This window comes from Heliangelus exortis, chromosome Z (genome assembly GCF_036169615.1).
Source record: "Heliangelus exortis chromosome Z, bHelExo1.hap1, whole genome shotgun sequence".
Lineage (NCBI taxonomy): Eukaryota > Metazoa > Chordata > Aves > Apodiformes > Trochilidae > Heliangelus > Heliangelus exortis.
In genome coordinates this window covers 43,308,877-43,330,776 of record NC_092454.1, presented here as the reverse complement: position 1 = coordinate 43,330,776, position 21,900 = coordinate 43,308,877, and positions in this window count along the sequence as shown.

The following is a 21,900-nucleotide window of genomic DNA, read 5'->3' as shown; positions in this document are numbered from 1 at the left end:
ATGGGAGAAATGTTCATTCCTCTGTTGCCCCATATAATTCACACACCACAGCACTATGATGCCCAAAGGTGAAGTCTCTTTCTGGTCATTCTCTTACTCTGCTTCTAAGTCTGCTAGTTAAAGACAAATAAAATCTCAGAGAGTGGTGGATCTGAGAGGCTGTTTAAGTTAAAGGAAGGTCATGTCAGAGTCAGTGCTGGGGATTTTCATTTCAGTGGAGAGAGGAATTGCTGGACTAAGCATTGTGCCATGGTAGCTCTGAGAAGGAATGAGTTTTTCCTGAGAGAGCTGTCAGTGGGCAGGTAGGACCCTGAGACCCTGATTGCTGCAGCTGTGAATGTAGAACAGCCTGGACTGAAGTTTTTTGCCAGAGTTGTTTGGGGTCAGGTTCCTTTCTTGTTATCAGAAATTCATACAGCTGAAGCACAGAGCATCCCTTGGGAGTGGGTCACTGACTAAAGTGAGGCTGACTTAAGTCAGGCACATGTCTGTGAGTTGTCAGAATTCAAGGTTACCCTGTCCTTATGTTTTGAAGACCGTACATGTGGCACACTCTTTCTAGAAGACAGGAATCATGGCACACATACTTCCCTGTACCCAACTACCATAAGTTTTGTCGTCACGCATTATCTTCCTCTATGGATGTTTTTGTCATCGAAACATATAGGTTGATTTTTAAAAATATCATGAGACTCAATATGAATGTGATTAATTTGTGTCTCTCTAGCAAACATAGTTTTCATGGAAAAATAATATACTGTCTGTACCCTGACAAGCTGCAAATACAATATAATGTTGAGAAAAATACCTACAATTATGCCTGTTTCCAAAGAGAAAGAGTAAGTGCAAGGTGATAAACATAATTTAAACTCATGAGATTGTGCTGTAAAGATAAAAGAAATTAAAAGATAAAAAGATTAAAACTGAAACGAGAAAACTCAGTTGAAATCATCTGAGACTGTCTGGGAACCTCAATGTGAAAAATCAAAAGCTACATAAAAGTTAAGCTTTGCACATTTTTATCATAATTATATATAGGTTAGATAAGCTATAACCTGAAAACTGCCTGCCTTGAAATAGCCACATTAAAGAGTTATTGTTTCCAACATATAAAGTGGCTAATAGCAAATTTTATATAATCTTTTCCTTGTAGTTATTTATACATTATTGAAGAAAATCTTTGACAACCCTTCTGGTTTAAACCAAGGACTGTTTCATCAGTTGTGGAACTGGCAGAAGTGGTGAAATTCTTTGGAAGCAAAAGAAAGGTCATAGACGCAGCCTACTTCTCAGAAGAGATTTTACTGTGTCAGAAATATGTTTGATGTTGTCTTCTCTACAGTGTTGACCTGAACTAAAGTGTCAGTTTTCAAGGGGACATATGTAACACAGATGTTTATCCACCGGAAGATATACTGAAATCAGTAACTTGTTTTAGGTAGAAAAATTTAGAGAAAAATACTTGTGACCTTTGCTTGCACTGGACCTATACTTGACTTACATTGGCAATCAAGACTTGAAAAGATACACATCTTTAAGAATAGAGTGCTATGGATCATCCAGCAAAAATCCAGCATATGTTTAGGATAACATTTTTCTCTGTTTTGACTTCTACTTTAATAAAAAATACACAGTCTAAATCTTTGGAAAGAGCCTTCCCACTTTTCCAGCCTTTTGAGTATTCTGAGAGTTCTAGGAAAAAAACAGTGCAGGTTAGTTGAGAAATCCAAATACTATACTACATTTGTCATTCTGGAATCCCTTTGCTTTTCTGCCAAGGTCCTGCTTTCTATTGAGACAGTCTCTGTTTAAATTACTGCATTCTTTTCTGTATCTATGTGTTAGTCACTAAATGATATGTTATTATTGAGAGCCCTCAGTACTTCATATTAGATACTGTTTGTCACACACTATTTAAAATAAGATATGAGTAGCCTTAGGGTCATTTCATTTCCCAATATCCTAATTGAGAGGTTTTGAGGTTTATAAGTGTACATTTTACACATTAAATTGAGCATCCTATTACATCCTCTGGTGTAAATGTTTTATGAAAAGATGTATGGTCTCCTGAGTATATGACGCACAACATCCTTGCAGAGGAAGAAGAACTTGAAGATTACAGTTTATGATTAATGGATTTTACAAAGCCTTAATAAGTGTTTCTTATTTTGTAATAATGAGTAGCAACAGCTTGTATATGAGCTATGGTTTCAGTTTAACCACACTGAAAGGGACTGCTTACCAGAGATTTAGGTGAAAGCAAAATTACTCCAAGACTCCAAGACTAGTCCAAAATGCAAAACAGAGCATGGTATGTGGGGAAAAAATGGATAAAGTATTTAGAAGATAGAAGCTTATGCTTCCATTTTACTTTGGAAATAATTGCCTAGATTTCCCAGACTCTACCCAGTCATTGCAAACTAATTTTAACAGCTAACCACAGAATCACAGAATGTTTTAGGCTGGAGCAGACCTCCAAGATCATTCAGTCCAACATTTGACCAACACCATAATCAGCTTCTAAACCATGTCCCTAAGGACCAGGTCCAAATGCCTTTTAAATACCTCTAGGGATGGTGACTCCTGGGCAGGCCATTCCAGTGCCTGACAACCCTCTCAGTGAAAAAATATTTCCTAACATCCAGCCTAAACCTTCCCTCATGCAGCTTCCATCCATTTCCCCTGGTCCTATCACAGATTACTAAGGAGCAGAGGCTGTTTCTCTCCTTGCTCCAACCTCCCTTGAGGCAGCTGAAGAGAGCAATAAGGTCTCCTCTCAGCCTTCTCTTCTCCAGACTGAACAACCCCAGCTCCCTCAACCACTCCTCACAGGACTTGTGCTCCAGGCCCTTCATGAGGTTTGTTGCCCTTCTCTGGACACGCTCCAGCACTTCTATGTCCCTCTTATAGTGAGATGCCCAGAACTGAAGTTCTCAAGTACTCAAGATGCAGCCTCACCAGACCTGAGCACAGAGGGATGATCACCTCCCTGTTCCTGCTGGCCACTGAGTTCCTAATACAAGCCAGGATGCCACTGGACTTCTTGGCCACCTGTGCACACTGCTGACTCATATTAAGTCGACTGTCAACCAATACCCCCAGGTGTCTTTCCATCTTACAGGTCTCTAACCACACTTGCCTAGGTCTGTAGCTTACCATGGGGTTGTTGTGACCCAGGTGCAAGACCTGGCATTTGGCCTTGTTAAACCTCATACAACTAACCTTGGCCCATTGGTCTAAACTGTCCAGGTCCCACTGTAAGGCTTCCCTATCCTCCACCAGATGGACAAAGCCATCTAGTTTAGTGGCATCTGCAAATTTACTCAGGGTACACTCAATCCCCTCATCCAAATCCTTAATGAAGATACTAAATTGAAGAGGCCCCAGTACTGAACCCTGGGGGACACCACTCTTGACTGGTCACCAGCCAGATTTAATTCCATTCACTACCACTCTTTCAGCCCAACCATCCAGACAATTTGTTATCCAATGCAGAGTGTATTTATCCAAGCCAAGTGCCATAAGTGTCTGAAGAAGAATGCTGTGAGAGACAGTGTCAAAAGCTTTACTAGAGTCCAGATAGACAATGTCCACAGCTCTTTCCTCATCCACTAGGAGAGTCATCTTGTTGTAGAAGGAGATCAGGTTAGTCAGACAGGACCCTCCTTTTGTAAGCCCGTGCTGACTGGGCCTGATCACCTGGTTGTCTTCTATGTACCATGTGATGGTACTCAAGGTGAGCTGCTCCACAACTTTTCCTTGCACCAAGGTCAAACTGAAAAGTCTGTAGTTCCCCAGATCATCCTTTCAACCCTTCTTGTAGTGGACAATACATTTTCCAGTTTCCACTCTACTGGGACATCCCCAGTATTCCAGAACTGTTGATAAATAACAGAGAGTGGCTTGGTGAGCACTTCTGCCAGCTCCTTTAGTACCCCTGGATGGATCCCATCTGGTCCCATAGACTTGTCCACATCCATGCAGCACAACAGGACACTGATCATTTCCTCCCGGACTATGGGGGCTTCATTCTGCTCCCCATATTGGTCATCCAGTTCAGGGATCTGTACTCTCAGGGAGCAATTGGCACTGATGAAGACTGAGGCAAAATGAGCACTCAGCAGTTCAGCCTTTTGCATGTCATTGGTCACAAGTTTCCCTCCCATGTCAAGTAGAGGGGGGAGATTCTCCCTAGTTCTTCTTTTGCTATTTACATATTTATAGAAACTCTTTCTATTATCTTTAATGACACTGTACAGATTCTTTTCAAGCTGAGCTTTGTCCACTCTAATTTTCTTCCTACATATCTTTGTAGAAACTTTGTAATCTTCCTGAGTTGCCTGCCTGTCCTCCCATAGCCTATAGAATTTCCTTTTTTTTTCCTGAGTTTTGCCCCAAGATCCTTGTTTAGCCAGGCTGGTCTTTTATCACACCAGCTTGTTTTGTTCCTGTGCCTCAAGGATTTCCCTCTTGAGGGTTGTCCTCAAGAACCCTCAAGAAGAGAGTATAAAATTACTCTGTTTAATTTTTATGCATTAAGGAAACATATGTTAAGTGTGAAGACAAGAGTTCATCGTGTGTCAAACTAGTCTTTACAGTGTAAGAAATATTCATCCTGTAACAAAGCCAAGAATTTTAGGCCATGTTTTTCTATTATAATTTTGTTTTAGGTACTAATGTCAAAGGTATCAGTCTTTTTTAAGAAGATGGGGATTTAAAAGGTAATTAGATGGGTTTTTAGTAATGCAAATTCTTTGCTAGTCTACTGAGATGGCGATGGTGAATCTTCTTCCCCTTTCTTGAATCACTGTCTTGTGTTTGTCAACTCAGTCTAAATATCAACACTTTCATCAATGGTTTCTAGTTCCACAGTATATCCAGAATTATTCAGCATGATTTCTCTTGTGAGGGAGACTTAATCTTTGTTTTTTTCTTACATTTGGTTGGTTCTTACATTAAAGTTGGTTGTACATATACCCAAGAGTTCCTTTCCTTTAGTAAATCAGCAGTCAACCACCTGTGAATTGTGGTTATAGACATGCTGTTTTTCCTTGCATTTCCAAGACCTTTGTTTCTATCTGCTGTATTTTTGGGGTATCTGTTACCATCCCTTTTATTTTCAGCAAGTGGTTTCTCAGTAAGCAGCTTCAGTGTAAAATCTTATAGAAATTTGCTTTTACCTTAGGGTAAATTAATAGTTCCTAGATAATTGCAGATTAATTCTTAGTTATTGGAGATTAACATTGGAGATTTTTGTCTTGAGAAAAATTTGTACCCTGCATGTCTTAAACAAATAACAAAAAACAACAACAAAAACCGACAACAAAACTAACACAAAACCAAAGAACTTAAAAATTTTAATCAAAGCAGAATAGAAATAGTTTTTTGTTGGTTTGATTGGTTGTTGGTTGGTTGGTTGGTTGTTTTTTTTGTTATGAGACCATAGATACTTCCAAAATGTTCTCACAGTCCAGAAATTTTGCAGTTTCTTTGAAGCATCAGGTTTAAATATTTCTTCCTAAAATAATGGTGGGAATAGAATTCTCATACAATTTTCAGTTTAAGTATTTAAAAAAACTTGTTCTTTCCCGATTACTTTTCATTACATGTATCTTATGTATAGCTAACAATAACAATTGAGCCTGACTTCCATCATGCCCAGCCAGAAGAAAAGCTAGGAGAAATGTCCCAAAGCATGTGTTAAAAACACACTCAAAAGCTCTGAAAATGTACCCATGGTTTTTCAAGGTGCAATTACTCAAATACCTTCCAACTATAGTAAAAATCTCCTTAGTCTACTAGGTGATGGTGAGATTCTTTATATAATTTAGTTTTGTTTGTGCATAATTTCCTCTGCTGTGACTGTGTGTAACTCTCTCTTTACACAGTCTTAGCTATTTAATTTTCTCTAACCTACATGTGATCTTGCCTAGACAATAATTTCACATTAACTCATGCTAATGTATGCATACACAGAACTTGAAGTTAGAGTTATTTGAAGTGTTTTACTAATTATATGAAACTTGGATACTAAATCATGAACTGTTCACATTCTCTACTTAGGTTATTTGCATAACGTGACTATGTAAATGCTGTAGCTTTAGAGCAGACCAGTTTAACATAAAAAAAGCTATGTTGTTTTTTTTTTAGTAAGGTGACTTCTTTCTTTAGATACAAAAATTAACAATTAATATAATTATTATTCTTAACCATATTCTTAGCCATATGAAGGTATTAACATATTTTAGTGCTAATAATATGGGCTCAGAAGACTTAGAGAATTTCCTTAGTCATAGCTTATATACTACGAAGACACTTAAGATTGCTTTGGTTGTCATTTGCTCATGGTCTTAAGATTCAACATGGAGAGGATTAGCAAGTCCTGTTTTAAATGACACTACTTTCAAAGACATGAATGAAATTTAAACACAGACTTTTCCATGGCCTACATGTTGTAAGATTTTTTATTTAATTTATTCTTGACTGGTGCATGGGATGACTGGTAATTAAGCAGGTCCTTGAATCTTGGTCATGTGGATGTGATTTAAAGTTTATAACCAAAGTCAGCTTGTAAGGTAAATGGGGAAAATACTTTTTAGGGTTTAAGGTAGATGTCTGTTTAATCTACCCTGTGAAGCTGCAAGCTTCAACTGCCACCAGAAACCCCTCTTTGTAAAAAAAATTTGATGTCTCCTCAAGACCCTTTTACACTTGTAGTGGGAACAAAATAAATACATGTTGACAGCTGGAATGTAATGGAGATAAAAACTTAAAAACCTTATAATCTTAGAAAAAAAACCAGCTATCAAAGAAAGAGCTATCCAGATGAAGAAGAAAAAATGAGCAAAAGAAACAGAATAAGGAAGAGGCAGAAGAGGAGGAGAAAAAGAAGACAGTACTTAAGGAAAAACCTTGAATTCTTTTTAAGTTTTCATAAGAGAGGGACTTCAGAGTATGAGAAAGAACCCAAAGGGAGGTCAGCAGTGAAAGTGATAATAGTTAACGTTCTACTTTTATAAATTCTTGACTCATATTTTTGCCCTAACAATAAACTCATAAAAAGTTTCCCCAGCATTTCTCGAGAACAGAATAAACAGTTCTCCAGAACAGTCTTCCTAGTATTGAGTACAGCCAGCTTCCATTGACCTCAGGGTTTGTGTCTACATGGACTGTCCCACTGATTTCCTTATGCCAAAATAATATTACAAAATTATACACACTCTTCACATACTCCCTTTTAAAAAGTGATCGATAAGGCCAAGAGTTTCCATTTATGTTCCAAATATGGAAATCACCAGCTGCTGTGTTGATTCATCAGAATCAGCTTTACAACAAATGAATTCTCTGGTGTGCAGTAATGACATTGTTGGATCCAATGACAAAACTCCAACTTAGCTCAGAAGGACCAAGATTTTAAACACTAATGTTCAGACAGCCTTTTTCTGCTCCTAAAGTAGGACATGTGTCTTGCTGTGCTGAAGGAAAGTGAAAATAAATGTAGTCTCCAAGTGGGTTGAAGATTATAAGAACTGTATATAAAATCTATATATAACATACTACACCAATAGACCTAGACAATAGTGTTTTACTTTAGTGGTGAAGGAAAAAGAATTACTTTAAAACTTACAACTTAATCTGCATTTTATATCCTTAATAGTCTGTCATAATTATATGTTCTGGTACTACTAACGACCAAAGGAAAGCACCATTTAATTTGCCTGGAATACTTTTGCTGTTTTGTGAGAAACTTCAGATTTTTCATAGAGAAGGGTACATTCTAGTACACTTCCATAGTATGATATCTGTTATTAAGTGTGGCACTAAAATGAGGTAGCATCTACAGAAGGCAGAAGACATACATACATACATACATAAAGTAAGAAAAAAAAAAAAGAAAGAAAAGCATCTTCCCACATATATGGTCTCTCTTAAATCAAAATGTAGATTTTCCTCATTTAGATCCTTAGTTGGCTTCCATTTTACTATAATTCAAACTCACTCTGGTTTTTAAAAGCTGTATCCCTTTTCCATAAGCCCCATGTATATGAGGCTGGGAAACAAAAACTGCATTAGTAACAGATTTTAATATCAATGTATTTACACAAGCCAGCTGCTAAGACAGTAGCACCTACTGATAGTGCCAGGCATACTGATTTTCTCTGTGAGCTTCAAGATCAATATTACCAAAAAAACTACCAATTAGATGATGCTATACAAAGCAGCACATTGGATATTGTCAGACATCTTGTTAACTTGTGTTAAGCTTGTGATAAACTCAAAAGAGAACAAGTAGAAAGTTACTCATTAAGTGTCCATTGAGAACTCATACTTGAAAGACTACAAGGTAAATTTTCTCATTTCTATTAAGCTGCTTGAAAGAATCATTAACAAAAGGATTTCTCCTAAAGAGAAGGATCAATTAAAGTTGGCCTGGCATAAGATTTAAACTCATTAGAGGACAAGTGCTTTCTTCCTTTGCAAGTGCTTGCTGAGGAAATGATTCTCTGTATGCTACACAACAATGATTCTAGGAAATTTAAAAGATCTAAACATTAAAAATTGCCAGAATATACACAAAGATGGTCTTTCCTGTCCTCAATGCTCTGTATATCACTTATTCCATTCTATGTGAAAATGACCTCTGTACATAAACCTAACAGATGAGATAAGAAATCTCTCCTTTCCTAAAGAAAGAACCAGAAAAATTAAAAATAATTTCTGAGTGAAAATTATTTCCCTAACATAAAAAAAAGTTTATATATGAGAAATAAGACTTTAATCACATTTCAAATTACAAAAATATTGCCTGTATCTACTTGCAAAAGATCAAGTTTCTTTTTTAAGTCCTTGTGGTTTTTGATTGAATTTCTTTCCCCTTCCTCTGCCTGCTATCTCACCCCTCCAATAAAAGAAATTAAAAAAAAATAATAAAAATAAATAAATTAAAAAAAGGTACCAAAGTACTATTTTCTTTGACAAAATTAGAAAAAAAATGTCTCTAACTAGAATCTAGTTAGTTTTCCTGTTTTAGTTTTCCAAATATCTCAACCCAAACCAGGCAGAAAGCAGTGATATTTTATACCACGTGACTAATGGTTAGAAAAACTGCAGAGTTAGAAATAGGATTTATCATGGAACACATTAGGCAACTTTACCATACATATTAGTGACAATTTGTGCTGAAGTGTTTATTTTGTCTCAGACTTTAAAAATATTTTTTAAATTCTGAATAATTTTATCAGATGTCAGCTAACTGTGTCAGAGAACTATTATTTCATGCTCTATATAAAAAGAAAAAGAGAATGGTCCTTTTTGCAGTCCAATGTTACTTTTAAAGCAGGGATTATGCCATTGGGCCATATAAACTGAATTCATTATGGAATTGCTGTCAGTGGAACTTCAAAGAGTCTGCTTACATATAGGCCATTGGATGACACTAAGCATCTTTAAAACGGTGGCTAAGAAAGTACTCTTCCTAAGAAAGTACTTCTGGCTACTGGAGTGTTCCCCTCTAAAAAAAAATAAAATAACGTATATATACACCTGCCTGATCATATATCTGGTCCAAAAAGATCATGGGCAGAGAGAAAAGCTGGATCTTCTAAAAATTTTGAGCATATTATTTGAGAGATTATTAGTTTATAAATTGGGAATTTTCAACTGCAGTCCCACAGACATGCTTGATATCCTGGGATGCACAATGATATTCACAACTGCTCTGTCTCAGTGCATGTTAGCACAGTTGTATATAAACAACAGTTTTTGTTGTATATAATGCACTTATGTAAGGAAGTATATTTTCTTCTACCATCTTCTTTGGAAAATGTTTATCACTTTATTCATTTGCCTGGAATAAATTGGCCTCGATTAAAATAAAATCAGTGAATATATAATCACAGAATCATAGAATCGGCTGGGTTGGAAGGGACCTCAGAGATCATCAAGTCCAACCCTTGATCCACTACCCCTGCAGTTACCAGACCATGGCACTGAGTGCCACATCCAGTCTCTTTTTAAATATCTCCAGGGACAGAGAATCCACCACTTCCCGGGGCAGCCCATTCCAATGTCTGATCACCCTCTCCCTAAAGAAATTCTTTGTAATATCCAACCTAAACCTCCCCTGGCACAACTTGAGACCTCTTGTGCCCTCTTGTCTTGCTGAGAGTTGCCTGGGAAAAGAGACCAACCCCCACCTGGCTACAACCTCCTTTCAGGGAGTTGTAGAGAGTGATGAGGTCTCCTCTGAGCCTCCTCTTCTCCAGGCTGAACAGCCCCAACTCCCTCAGCCTCACCTCATAGGACTTGTGCTTGAGTCCCTTCACCAGCCTAGCTGCCCTCCTTTGGACCTGCTCCAGGACCTCGATATTGTTCCTAAACTGAGGGGCCCAGAACTGGACACAGTACTCGAGGTGTGGCCTCACCAGTGCTGAGTACAGGGGCAGAATCACTTCCTTGGACCTGGTGGCCACACTGCTCCTGATACAGGCCAGGAATATATAGGAATATATACTGATTAATCAGCATCTTAGCTTGTATCATGCATTACAATGATGAAAATGTTTTTCAGCTTACCTAGAGCTTCCTGTCTAAGCTTTTTAGAATAGTACAAATATTTAGAATAATTGTAGTATCCTGTGAAACTTTAAATTAATTTAGTTCCAGACAAACCCAAGGTGCATGACTAAGATAAATGGCTCTTCTTTCAGTGTTTTATGTAGATTGTCTTTCAGCCTTTTAAAGGAACACAATTAAGTATTCATTATTAAAAAGTTATTAACTTTTCTTTAAATAGAAGAAAAAAGATTGATTCTCCCCTATCATAAGACCTGTCTTCTACATAGGTATAAGGAATGTGAAATGGAAACAAACAGGTAAAAACTCATTGTACACATGGAAGTCAGAACTCAGAGAGAGAGATGGAGAGAAAGATAATAGGTTAAAGTGATGAAACAACCTGTGGTAAAAATAATCGATACTGCTTTAAAACATAACTACCATTGTCTTTATCTGGAAGTATTATTTTTACTGACAAGGAATCAGTCGTGATCAAAACAAGGAAGGTATTCAAGACAAGGAAAAAGACAACCACCAAATATGTAGATTGAATATATCCTCTGATGTTCATTATTTTCAGTTGTGTCAATGTGATAGTTTTTTTAGGAAAGAGTAAGTATATTATAAAAGAGATCATTAGTACCCAGGAACTGCCATACTTTTTTGATTTAAGACTCATCAGTGAAGCTTCTTGGTTAAATCTAGGTTATGTAAATCCTTGGTTAAATCTTGAGCCTTGAGCAAGGGTTTGGTCCTAAAGTGCATCACTATGGGGACCTTCCCGGGAGACAAAGTAAATCATGAACACCTTCTAGTTACCTTCTTTTCTTACTTCCCTTTCACTCTCATGGAGTAGAAATGCTATGGTCCATGACAACAATAAATTGATGTTCTTCAACCAAGTATTAACTCAGATGTCAAAAAGGAACTCAGAAAGTCAAGTTCAGTAGCCAAAGCTCTGCCTATTTGCTGCCTACTCAGAGGCCAACAGATACAGAGTTGGTTTTAAACTCAAAGTCTCATTCTTAACAATCTTTCCCTGTACTTCATTTCTTGTGTTAAAATGGGTGATTATCATTTTTAAGTTCATTGTCCATGTGACTCACCTTGTGTGATCAGTAAGTATTATGGTAAAAGCCATGTATTTTTAATGACATACAAGGTACAATGAAAGGAGAAGAAAAGGTTTTGATGTCTAGATAGTACATATTTCCTTAGTTGAGGCTTTATGGGGAGAGGCAAAAGAGTGAACAGGAGGTGGGAAAATGATTGGATCATTTCTACTAAATTAAATTCAATTAAACAAGAGCAGGTGCTACATCAAAAATGCAGCAGAGCTGATTCAGTTAATGAGTTTAGTTTTCATGGAGATTTTGAGGAAACCAGACCTGGCCATTTATTTGCTAAGCTGTGCTTAACGTTATTTAAATTTGCAACATTAGAAGATCGAAAAGAGAAGTGAATTGTTCATGTAATTTGCCAAAGAGTAAGAAACCCATTATTATCATAATGAAAGGATAGTTGTAGAATAAATAGTGGACACACCCTGCAAAAAGACACAGATGTATTTTTTTCTTCCTCGTATGAAATGTGATGAAACAAAGGATATGAGCAGTGTGAAACTATTCACTCATACATCATGTTGAAAGTCATCTGAGAGCTAGGTGTTCAGGCGCTTTTGAATTGGAAAAAATATATGAGCTGCAGCATGCTGTTTATGTCACCAGTGAGCTTGAGCAAACAAGTCCCTCTAGGCTTCTGTGTTGCAGATCAGAAGGTGTCATTTACTAGCAGCATCTTTTTCCTTCAAACTGAAAATGAGAAGGAAAAAGACAGATGACATCAGTGAGGAAAACAAAGGTAAAAAATGTGGTGTGTACATTATTGTTCTTCTTACACCATTTTAGCACCCAAAGGCACTAATAAAAAGAGGTTCCCTTTCTTTTTGCTTTGTGAAAACACAAATTTAGGAAACTGGAAAACATTATAAAAGCTTCCACGAGGGAAGCTTCTTTGCAAGTCTGTACCTTCTATCATTCTTTAACTCTGTTTCTCTTTGATTATTCCTTTGGTAAATACATTTACTCAAAACCTCCAATAAATAGCTTTCTTTTAATATCCTCTTTCCCAGAAGAATTTTTAACAAAATATAATAGTAAAACAACTGAAGCTGACTAACCAAGCCATCTTAAAGAATTCTTCATGGCTTAAATGACCTACCTGGTAAGACAACAATTAAGAAAAACAGGTAATATCATGCTTTAAGTAACCAAAAGAATGAAATCAGAAGGAAGTTTCCATTTTTAATGAATTGACCAGATATATTCCAGGGACAAATGTTAAGGTTTTTTCCCAAGAGATTTTTAAACTCCACTCTGCTAGAATGAATACTGACTGAGTGCCATTTACATGTCCTTGTTTTAAATAAATTAAATTTAAATCTTTTGAAGAAAGTGGTCATCTAGCCTCTCTGGAAAACCAGTAGAGAGAAATGGGGGTTTTATGTGTTTTTTTACACCAAGGATTCTGGTTCATGATCTAGAGTCCATTTATTACCAGTAAAGAAAAACAAGCACTTCAGGACTGCAATTCATTTAATTCTGATGTAGGTATCTGACAAAGATAAATTAATTCCTCAGAGTTTGTTACTCTATACTTAGAGCTATATTACTCCATACTGGCTAGAAAGAGGTAGAGTTTCAGATGTATCAAATTCATAGATTTTTAATTATGAGGGACTGAACTTTTTTACTTTTTCATATAGTGAAAAACTCTCTTGCTAACCTAGGGATTACAGTTTCTTATTTCACAGGAAGTATTTTCTTCTGGGACTTTGTGTTTGATTTAGAGAAAAAATGAAAATTATAATTTTTTTTTAATATAAGGAAATTTTAAAGAATATTAAAATTTCTAATATGTCTATATTCAAGAATCAAATGATGAGAAAATCTCTACTGAAAAGCCTTCCTCTTCTTTGTGTGAAAATGTATTCAGCTTTTATGGTTAATTGATTTCTAGTAAAGACAGAAGAAACAATGTTTGCCGACTGCATTAGGGTGGTTTAATTTCCTTGACTGAAACATCTTAAGCATAGAAATAAAACTGCATCCTATGATAGTATTGTTTCATGAGTATAGATTTAGCTAGCTCCGATATTTTTCTTCTGGTACTAATTCATCCATCACAGCCAAGTTTCCATTAAAGCACAAAACCTGATGAGTATTTCAGAGAGATAGTGAACCTAGCCTTCTTTTTTGACTTAGAAGATGAAAGCAACCCTTTTGCACAGTCATTTCAAACTACTGTGAATGTTTCCCTGAGAAAATTTCAATTTCTGTGAAAAATTCTTATTAACATGAAATAAATACTATCTCATGTATGGATATTTTCTACATCAGTTTTTTAGGGTAAAAAGATATTGAGGCCCTTGAGTAGTCACAATTCATTGAGGTTTTTAATGTTTTCAAGTGGGGGTGATTGCAGTCCCATAAAACAATGACATCTGTTGAATGCTGTCTCTGAATACACTCAAAATTTTTCCAGCTCATACTCTGCAGCATGCACACCTCCCTGATCCCTCTCCTTGTGTATTTGTATTCACTTCCTGTTCTTCATTTCTTAACTGGAGTTTTGTATTCGCTTTTGGTTTTGCCACTTGGGTAAAACTCTAACCCTGTTAAAAGACATTCCATGTTAGGGATTGGATACTTCAATGGCCTTTGATGAGCCAGAGCTGTTTGTGTAAGTGAGTGCTCCTTGTGCTGTTGCCATCAAAATGGGCTTTGTAAGTGAAGATCTACTATTGTAAATTTTTAGATTAAGACAGCTTTCTTTGACAGACATAAGTTAGTAAGTGATACACAAGCAGCACAAATGGTCAGATTGGAATAAAAGGCAACTTCTGCCAGCAGGACAGTGACCAGACCCTGACAGAGAAATGAAACAGTAATTATTTCAAATGTGGATATTTGATTGCGAACTTGTGTTAGAAAATGGCATCATCCGGTACCACAGAGAAATAACTATTTTTTTTTCCCCACTGTTGCCATTTTTTTTTTAACTGTCCTGGTTTGAGTCAGGCAGAACCTATTTACTTCAGTTAAGTTTCTTCTAAGTAGTTGCTGGTGAATGACATGCAGAAACAATACCACTGCTTGCTTCTGTGAAATACGGTATGCTCTGGGAAAAAAAAAAGAGAAAAAGGGGGTCACACCTGCAACCCTTTTGAGGAGGAAACTACACAGGTGACCGAAGATGACCTAGTATTCCATCCCATAAAAGATATCCTAAGTACAAAGCTAAAGAATCACACACAAAGATCAAGATCTCCTTGTCCATGACTGGTGTCCTGGAAGCCATCCATGCATTCTTCTGCCTTTGATCCCAGTATATGTATCCCTGCATCCATCTCCCATCTGCTGCTGACAGGAGGATTTCAGTCCAGAGCCTGTCCTGCAGCCTCATGAGCCTGTTTGGGGAGTTACGGTGGTATTGGTTTTGTATATATATTCTATATATTTCATTGTATGCTTTTTCATTGCTCTTTTTTTTATTAAAGCTGTGTAGTTTAGTTTCCAACACGTAAGCCTCTACCTCTTATTCTCTTTCTTCTCCCTTTCTGGGAAGGGAGAGGAGTTAATAAAGAGCATGTCATTTATTTAAGTGCTAGCCCAGCATTAAGTCTTGACAGTGACAACAATCTCTTTTGTATCTTCTACATGGCTTCCACAATAGAGCCTTTAGACATGCTTCCCTCTAAGCAGTTGTTTGTTTTGTTTTATTAAGCTCTTTTTTTGTTGTTGTTTTTTGGTTTGGTTTTGTTTTTTTGCTGGTTTTTTTTTTCCACATTGGAAATGGAAGCAGAGTCCCAGTCCACCTGCCTCTGTGTACAGAGGTGTGAGGACATGAGCCTGCCAAGGGCTGCCCCACTGCAATAGGGAAAGCAAGCAAGGCCAGACCAGCAGGCAGCCACTGGGCAGGTCCAAGGTCTGGCCAAGATGCCAGGTGCACAGTCAGGCAGTGGGCTCCTACCAGTTGCAGCACAGCTCAGACCAGGACACCAGGCAAGGGTCTGAGCCAAAAAGCACCCCTCAAGACCCAGGGAAGGCATCTCGTACAGCTCTCTCTCACAATGTCACTGTTTCCACAGAACATGCAGAATTCACCTAACTTCTCTGTATCAGAGCTGACCTCACGTTTGGGTAGTTATATAAGCTTGGGGTATGGAGGGCATTGTGTGGCTTTTTTGTATAAACAAATCTCTGACACGGATAACTTCAAAACATTTCTGTATTCTTCTTAGAAACTGCCTGCTTTTGGAGTCCTTGCCTCTGCTCTCTGCAGGGTGTTTATTTTACTTATATTTATAGACTATGGCATGAGAATAACTTCCGCGTCCATCCACCTCATAGATGTATTAGATAGCTTAAAACATAGCTTATAAATAAAAAAAAAATTACTTTGATACATGCAAACTTATTAGGGAAAGCTATATCTGCAAGACGTTTTATGAAAATAAATAAAATATATTGTTGCACTGGCCTATTTCCTGTTTTTCTCCTCAAGGTTAGTCCATTTTTCCAGAAGATTTACTTTTCTTACACAAAAAATTATTGCCGTGATCCCCATGTATTGTTTCTAAAGAGTCATGATGGTATTTTCTACAAGAAATAGCAAGATGTCTGGCATAGCAGTGAAAGTAGGTTAGACAAGTTACAACTTAGGGTCACTTTGGTAAGGAACATGAAGAAACAATTTATGGGTAAGAAATTATAAGATACAGTGAACATCTACATTTAGATGCAACAATTCCCTTTTCATAAATTCTTAATTGTCACACAGAGTATATTAAGCCTAGACAAATTTAATAAACTGAATTATCTTAATCAAAGCTTTAAAATTTTTTTTTAAATTATGTCCCATCAGTCAGAAAGTATCAACTATAAATATATTTATACACAAGCAATACAAATGAGATAAGTCATATGTAGGACACATATTAAACTCCTCCTCATTAGGTAATTTCTACTGTCACAATGAAGCACAGCCAATGGATACTGACTTTTATTTTCCAAAGACATTAAAGCCTCAATTACATAGCAACAAATCTTTAAACAAAATTGAGTCTTAATGAATGGCATTTGATCTGATAGTAGAATGACTGATAAATGCTCAGTAAAAAAAGTTATTATCACTTTTCAGTACAAAGTCTTAACTATACCTGAGTGGCATTCACAGCATTTACCAGGAATTCACAAGAGATTTTCACAGCATTCTATGCATCAGCACAAGTGTAGATGGACTGTTGAGAGGCTTAGTGATATACTACAGCACATCTAAAAATTTCTATCTCAAATATGTTATTTTGCTGTCAGGCTTTCCCTCCATGTCAGGACCCAAGAATGGGTAAATAGCAGCCACAACCATTTTTAACCATGGGACAAACTTCTGTGTTTATATGCACAATTGTATATACGTGTACTCTACATGCAAACATTAGAAAGGCATTTACTCAGACACAAATGACTATAACACCTAATAATTTTTTCACTGATAAAACCAAATAAACTGTCTTCTTACAATGAAAAAATCAAAGCAAAGTTAGTATAAGCAGCTAAAATGGCTGTGTACATAGCTTATGTTTGTTTAAATCTATCATTTTTCCAGCATTTAAACATTGCAGGCTATAGGACAATCAGTTGAAGGTGTAATCATTTGTTGCTTACTGCTGTCAAATCTGTCTTCTTGTCATGATGGATGTTTCATTTTCCACCTAAACAGAGCATGCACCATAAACTTCTAGATTATTGTAGATAAAAAAGATGGAAGAATGCTGTTGAAATAAGATATTATATAGTTCCTGACCATTTAATGCCTAGCTCAGTTCAGATTGATCATTTACAAGGATTAACTTTAGTGTTCATCTTTGTAAATCTGTATTCATCATCATGCAATTAGAAAGGGAAAACTTGATGGCTTACAGTGAATTATAATTAAAGCCCCAAAAGTTAACTACTAAGAGACATTTCTGGAAGTAAACTCCTTTCTGGAGTGTGCCTGGAGTGTGCCTAAGTTAGACAATGACCTGATTGCTGGAGAAGTTAGCTCAGCAAAGATTTTTCCTTTCAGTTGGACCTTGTTTGGCTTACGTAACTGCTAGCCACTACGTGTGAAGAATGTCTGTTGCCTAAGAATGTTTAAGTAGCTTATGTCAATTGCATCTTGAATTCCAACAAGCAGAAACTATAGCAAAAAAGTTGACCTTTTTTGAGAGGAAACGTGTATGTACATAGAGTTTGAGTCTATTTACTTGAGTCACAGAAACACACCAACACATAGCAGGCTGAAGCAGGTTTTTCAACATCTGAATTTTGGTGCCACACCCAATCCTCCACAGCACTGTTAGGCTGTTCCTTCAACAAGTGTTGGAGGCAAGTGACAAGACTGCAGGGAATGTGGATGTGCAAACATGTGTTTGGGAGAGAGGAAGTAACCATAACCCATGCACTAGCATAAATAAGCTTTAAGGAAATACGTGATACTCTTCTCACTCCTGCCAGCACGGAGCTAGGAGCTGTCAGGAGAGTCAGGCAGGATCTCGAGCTGCACACAGACTGGAATAACTCATGCCAATAACTGAGGTTTTGGGTGTCAGAGGATCTGATGTGAGCTTCTGGCTTTTGCAAAAGTCAGTAAATCTCAGCCATCCACCAAGGAGTTTTTGGAAGTGAAGCACTAAGTTTCATTTTAGTGTAATTTGCTACCATTGCAGAAGAATATTATAGTAACAGAGAAGCTTTACAGCAGTGGGTCATAATTCTAGGGTAGGAATCTAATGGAGATGCAGTGATTAATTTCAGGGGAGGTGCTTTTTCATGTTGATTGCAATGGAACTCAAACTCTAACCTACTTTTCAATATTATTGGACATATTCTAACAGCAGTAGATTTTTTAAAGGTGAAAAGAGTTAGAACTCAGGCTATTAGACTCCTGGACAGTCAAGTTAAAGTTAGGCTTAATTTTGGCCCAGCACATGTATTCATAATTAAAAAACAGCAAAGATGGCAAGCATGCTTTGATATTCCAAGTAAAGTCATATGCAATGCAGACTCATTGTAAAACTCCCAATATGCTATCTTCAAATGTCATATTGAGCTGGGAACCACAAAGCACTTTGCATTTAGATTAAATGCTATTGCACAGAGATAAAACATATATTGAGTGTTGCTTGTTGGTCATGACAAAAGTTTTAGGTTATGGGATAGGCCAACCTATTTCCACACAGAGGGAGGAACGCAGAGGCAAAAAACACATCAGGGAACCCAGGTAACACCAGTAGGCTCACGAAGAATCCCAAAGGCACCATTGGAGATGGATAGCTCAGCCAGAAGTCCCGGCTTGCCTGTGACCACTGCTCAGAGTGTCCCAGCTAACATGGGGCTCTGGGCATTGTGGAACACCCAACAACGTGAGTCTGTGAGGGCTCTCTGGATCTCGTAATAAACTGAAGGACCAGTGTCTTGGTGTGCTGGACACTTAATGGGGTGCAGTAGGTGGCACAAGACTTAGAGTGTGATATATAGAGGAAGAACCAGAAACCAGAGGAGGTGGGGAACAGGGTGGTTTGAAGAAGACCAAGCACGGGAAAACAGTGGGAAAAAGAGATACAAGGGGCTGTAGATATATCAGGAGGAGCTGGCCAATGTGCTCAATAGGTCATGTTCTGCACCAAGTTGACATGGTCTACCCTGTCTTCACTCTGATTTCTGTTCCTGTTTCCCAAGCATGAGGCCATGTCCCATGTCTATGCAGAATCGATAAAAGTTTTAGCATAGATATTCAAACTATATACTTTTGCAGCCTATGTGATATGAAGTTATGCATATGATATGAAGTTACTGCATCATCTAAATAATCCTTTAGATGGAGAAGTGCACCTAATATTAAATTATCTAAGAAAAAGTAAGATTAAGGCAAAATAAGGAAAATAAGAGTGAACCTGCTAGAAAGCAAATTATATTGATAATGAGATTTATTTTGTAGAAAAAAAAATTAAAATAATAATGGAAAATTATAATAAGATATCACCCACCAATAAAAGGTTGCCTTAGGCAATGAGTACAAAGTTAGTAATTCTAGCATGTTTGTAGTTCAACCCAACTCACAGTCAGGGTTTGTGTAAGTGTTGTGTCATATATATATATATGTATATGTATCTATGTATGTATATGCGTAGATATGCATGTTTATATAGATATGCATGCATATGTGCAAATACATATACAGTTTGTTTATATATACATATATATATACATACTCAATGCACATATTACACAGATGTGGTGTGCTTTAAATATATAAATACTTTTCCATGTGTATACTTTTTTGTACACATCTCTGGGCACAATCATATGAGAAAAGAGTTGAGACAAAATATTATTTTAATAGAAATCCCATTGAAATGCCAAAGCTCCATACATTTTAGCTTATATCATATAGCTCAATCCGTATATGATAATGAAAAAAAATTTGCCTATGTATATCTATTGTCAAAATGGATATGAGCACTGTAATTATCATCCAAGAAGCTGTACAGTGTTGCTTAAGGTAATGTAGACACTTTTCTGCATTAGTTTGGACTATCATACAGTTTGTATGAAGTTATTCCTCTGGTGATCATACGTTGTCTAATCTTCAGTAGAAGTGCAATGAAAGAAGTCTAGAAGAGACTTTGCACTATTTCCTGTGTAATACTTACACTACCCACAGGGCTAGGCACTGGACCTCTGACTGTTGCTTCATTTGAAGTTACATTCATTATCCCTCCATGCTGATTTTGGGTGTTTTCCTTATGTTGACATTAGCAACTTACACAGCTGTGGTTCCTTTTACATTTTTCAAAGGCAGGCAGCTGAGAACTAAGTTACCAGTTCAATCTAAATTTTAGTTAGTTTCCTCCACAACTGTCCACATAACTGATGTGAGAAGATTTATAAAATCAAATAACACAATAGTAGTTTTAAAATCTTTTTTTTTTTTTTTTCTTTTTACAGGCAAAAAATGAGTGTTATACCAAATAAATTTGCAATGCTCTCTCTCCCCAGAAACTCAGATTCTGAAATCATCAGGCTTGTGATGAGGCTTGTGAAACAGAAACCATTTCAGGTCAGATTAAAACATTTTGTTACAGGAGATACAGCAGACATCCACCTTCTATAAATGGCAATGTATACTGTTTTATAATACAGCCCCCTATTATATGTCTGAGACAGAAAACAACCATCATTTTGCTGTTAGTATTATCGTCTGCCCTGGTCTCTGCTCTTCTGTATCTATGGCAAGTGTATGCAAGTCTTCTGTCCTAGTCTCTACCTAAACAAATACTTAATGACCTATGTATCAATAAGATTCAGAATTATTATAAGGAAAAACCTACACTTGCAGCAGAGGTCTATTGAGCTGAACATTTAGAAAATCTAATGTAATTAATTGTGTAATGTGAAACAGATTTTAAATCTCAAATACTTGCCAATACTTTCCATATTCTACGTATTTTATATGTAGAGAGGATCTAAAATTGTGTGAGTCAGTATGAGATTGTTAATGCCAAAATACACTGAAAGCCAAGAGTGGCCTATAAAACTTACTCATGTAAGTTAGCACTTACTTGAAAGGAGGGGTTTTAACGGAACTGCTTGCGTCAGTAAGTGCTTATCAGCATGAGCTAGGGCTTCACAATCTGGCTTTTTAAAGAAATTGCTTCTCTGAGTTTCAGGTGGCACATTATGCAAGCCTGTACTGCAGCACCTGCAGTGCATGATATAGAACAACATATGCTTGTCTTATATCACCATTTATTTAGAAATAGCACACATCACATCTGATGCTAAAAAGAACAAAACAAATCAAACATATTTGTTTTCAGAACAACCAACTATTTTAAGCCTATGAATTTTTTGCTGAGGCTTTTGGTTGGGTTGGGGACTTTTTTTGTGTGTGTTTCTGTTGGTTATTGGGTTTTTTTGTTTGGCTGTGTTTTTTTGTTTGTGCGTTTTGATTGTTTGTTTGTTTTTCTTTTGAGAGGCTTTTGGTGTCGTTTTTTTTAGGGTTTTGGTTTATTTTGTCCAGTAAGGACAACAAGACAGGACACAGCAGTGCCAGGGAGAGAATATGCACCATAAGTTGTTTTTAGAACATTTACTACAAAGCTGTGCTTTAATCAAACCAAATAAAATATGTGGGTAAAATAAGAGCTGATGAAAACTTCTAGCACATATTTAATAGTTACAAAACCAGGAATTTATGCTTCTGTGAGGTGTTAATGTGAAAATTATTTACAGCAGA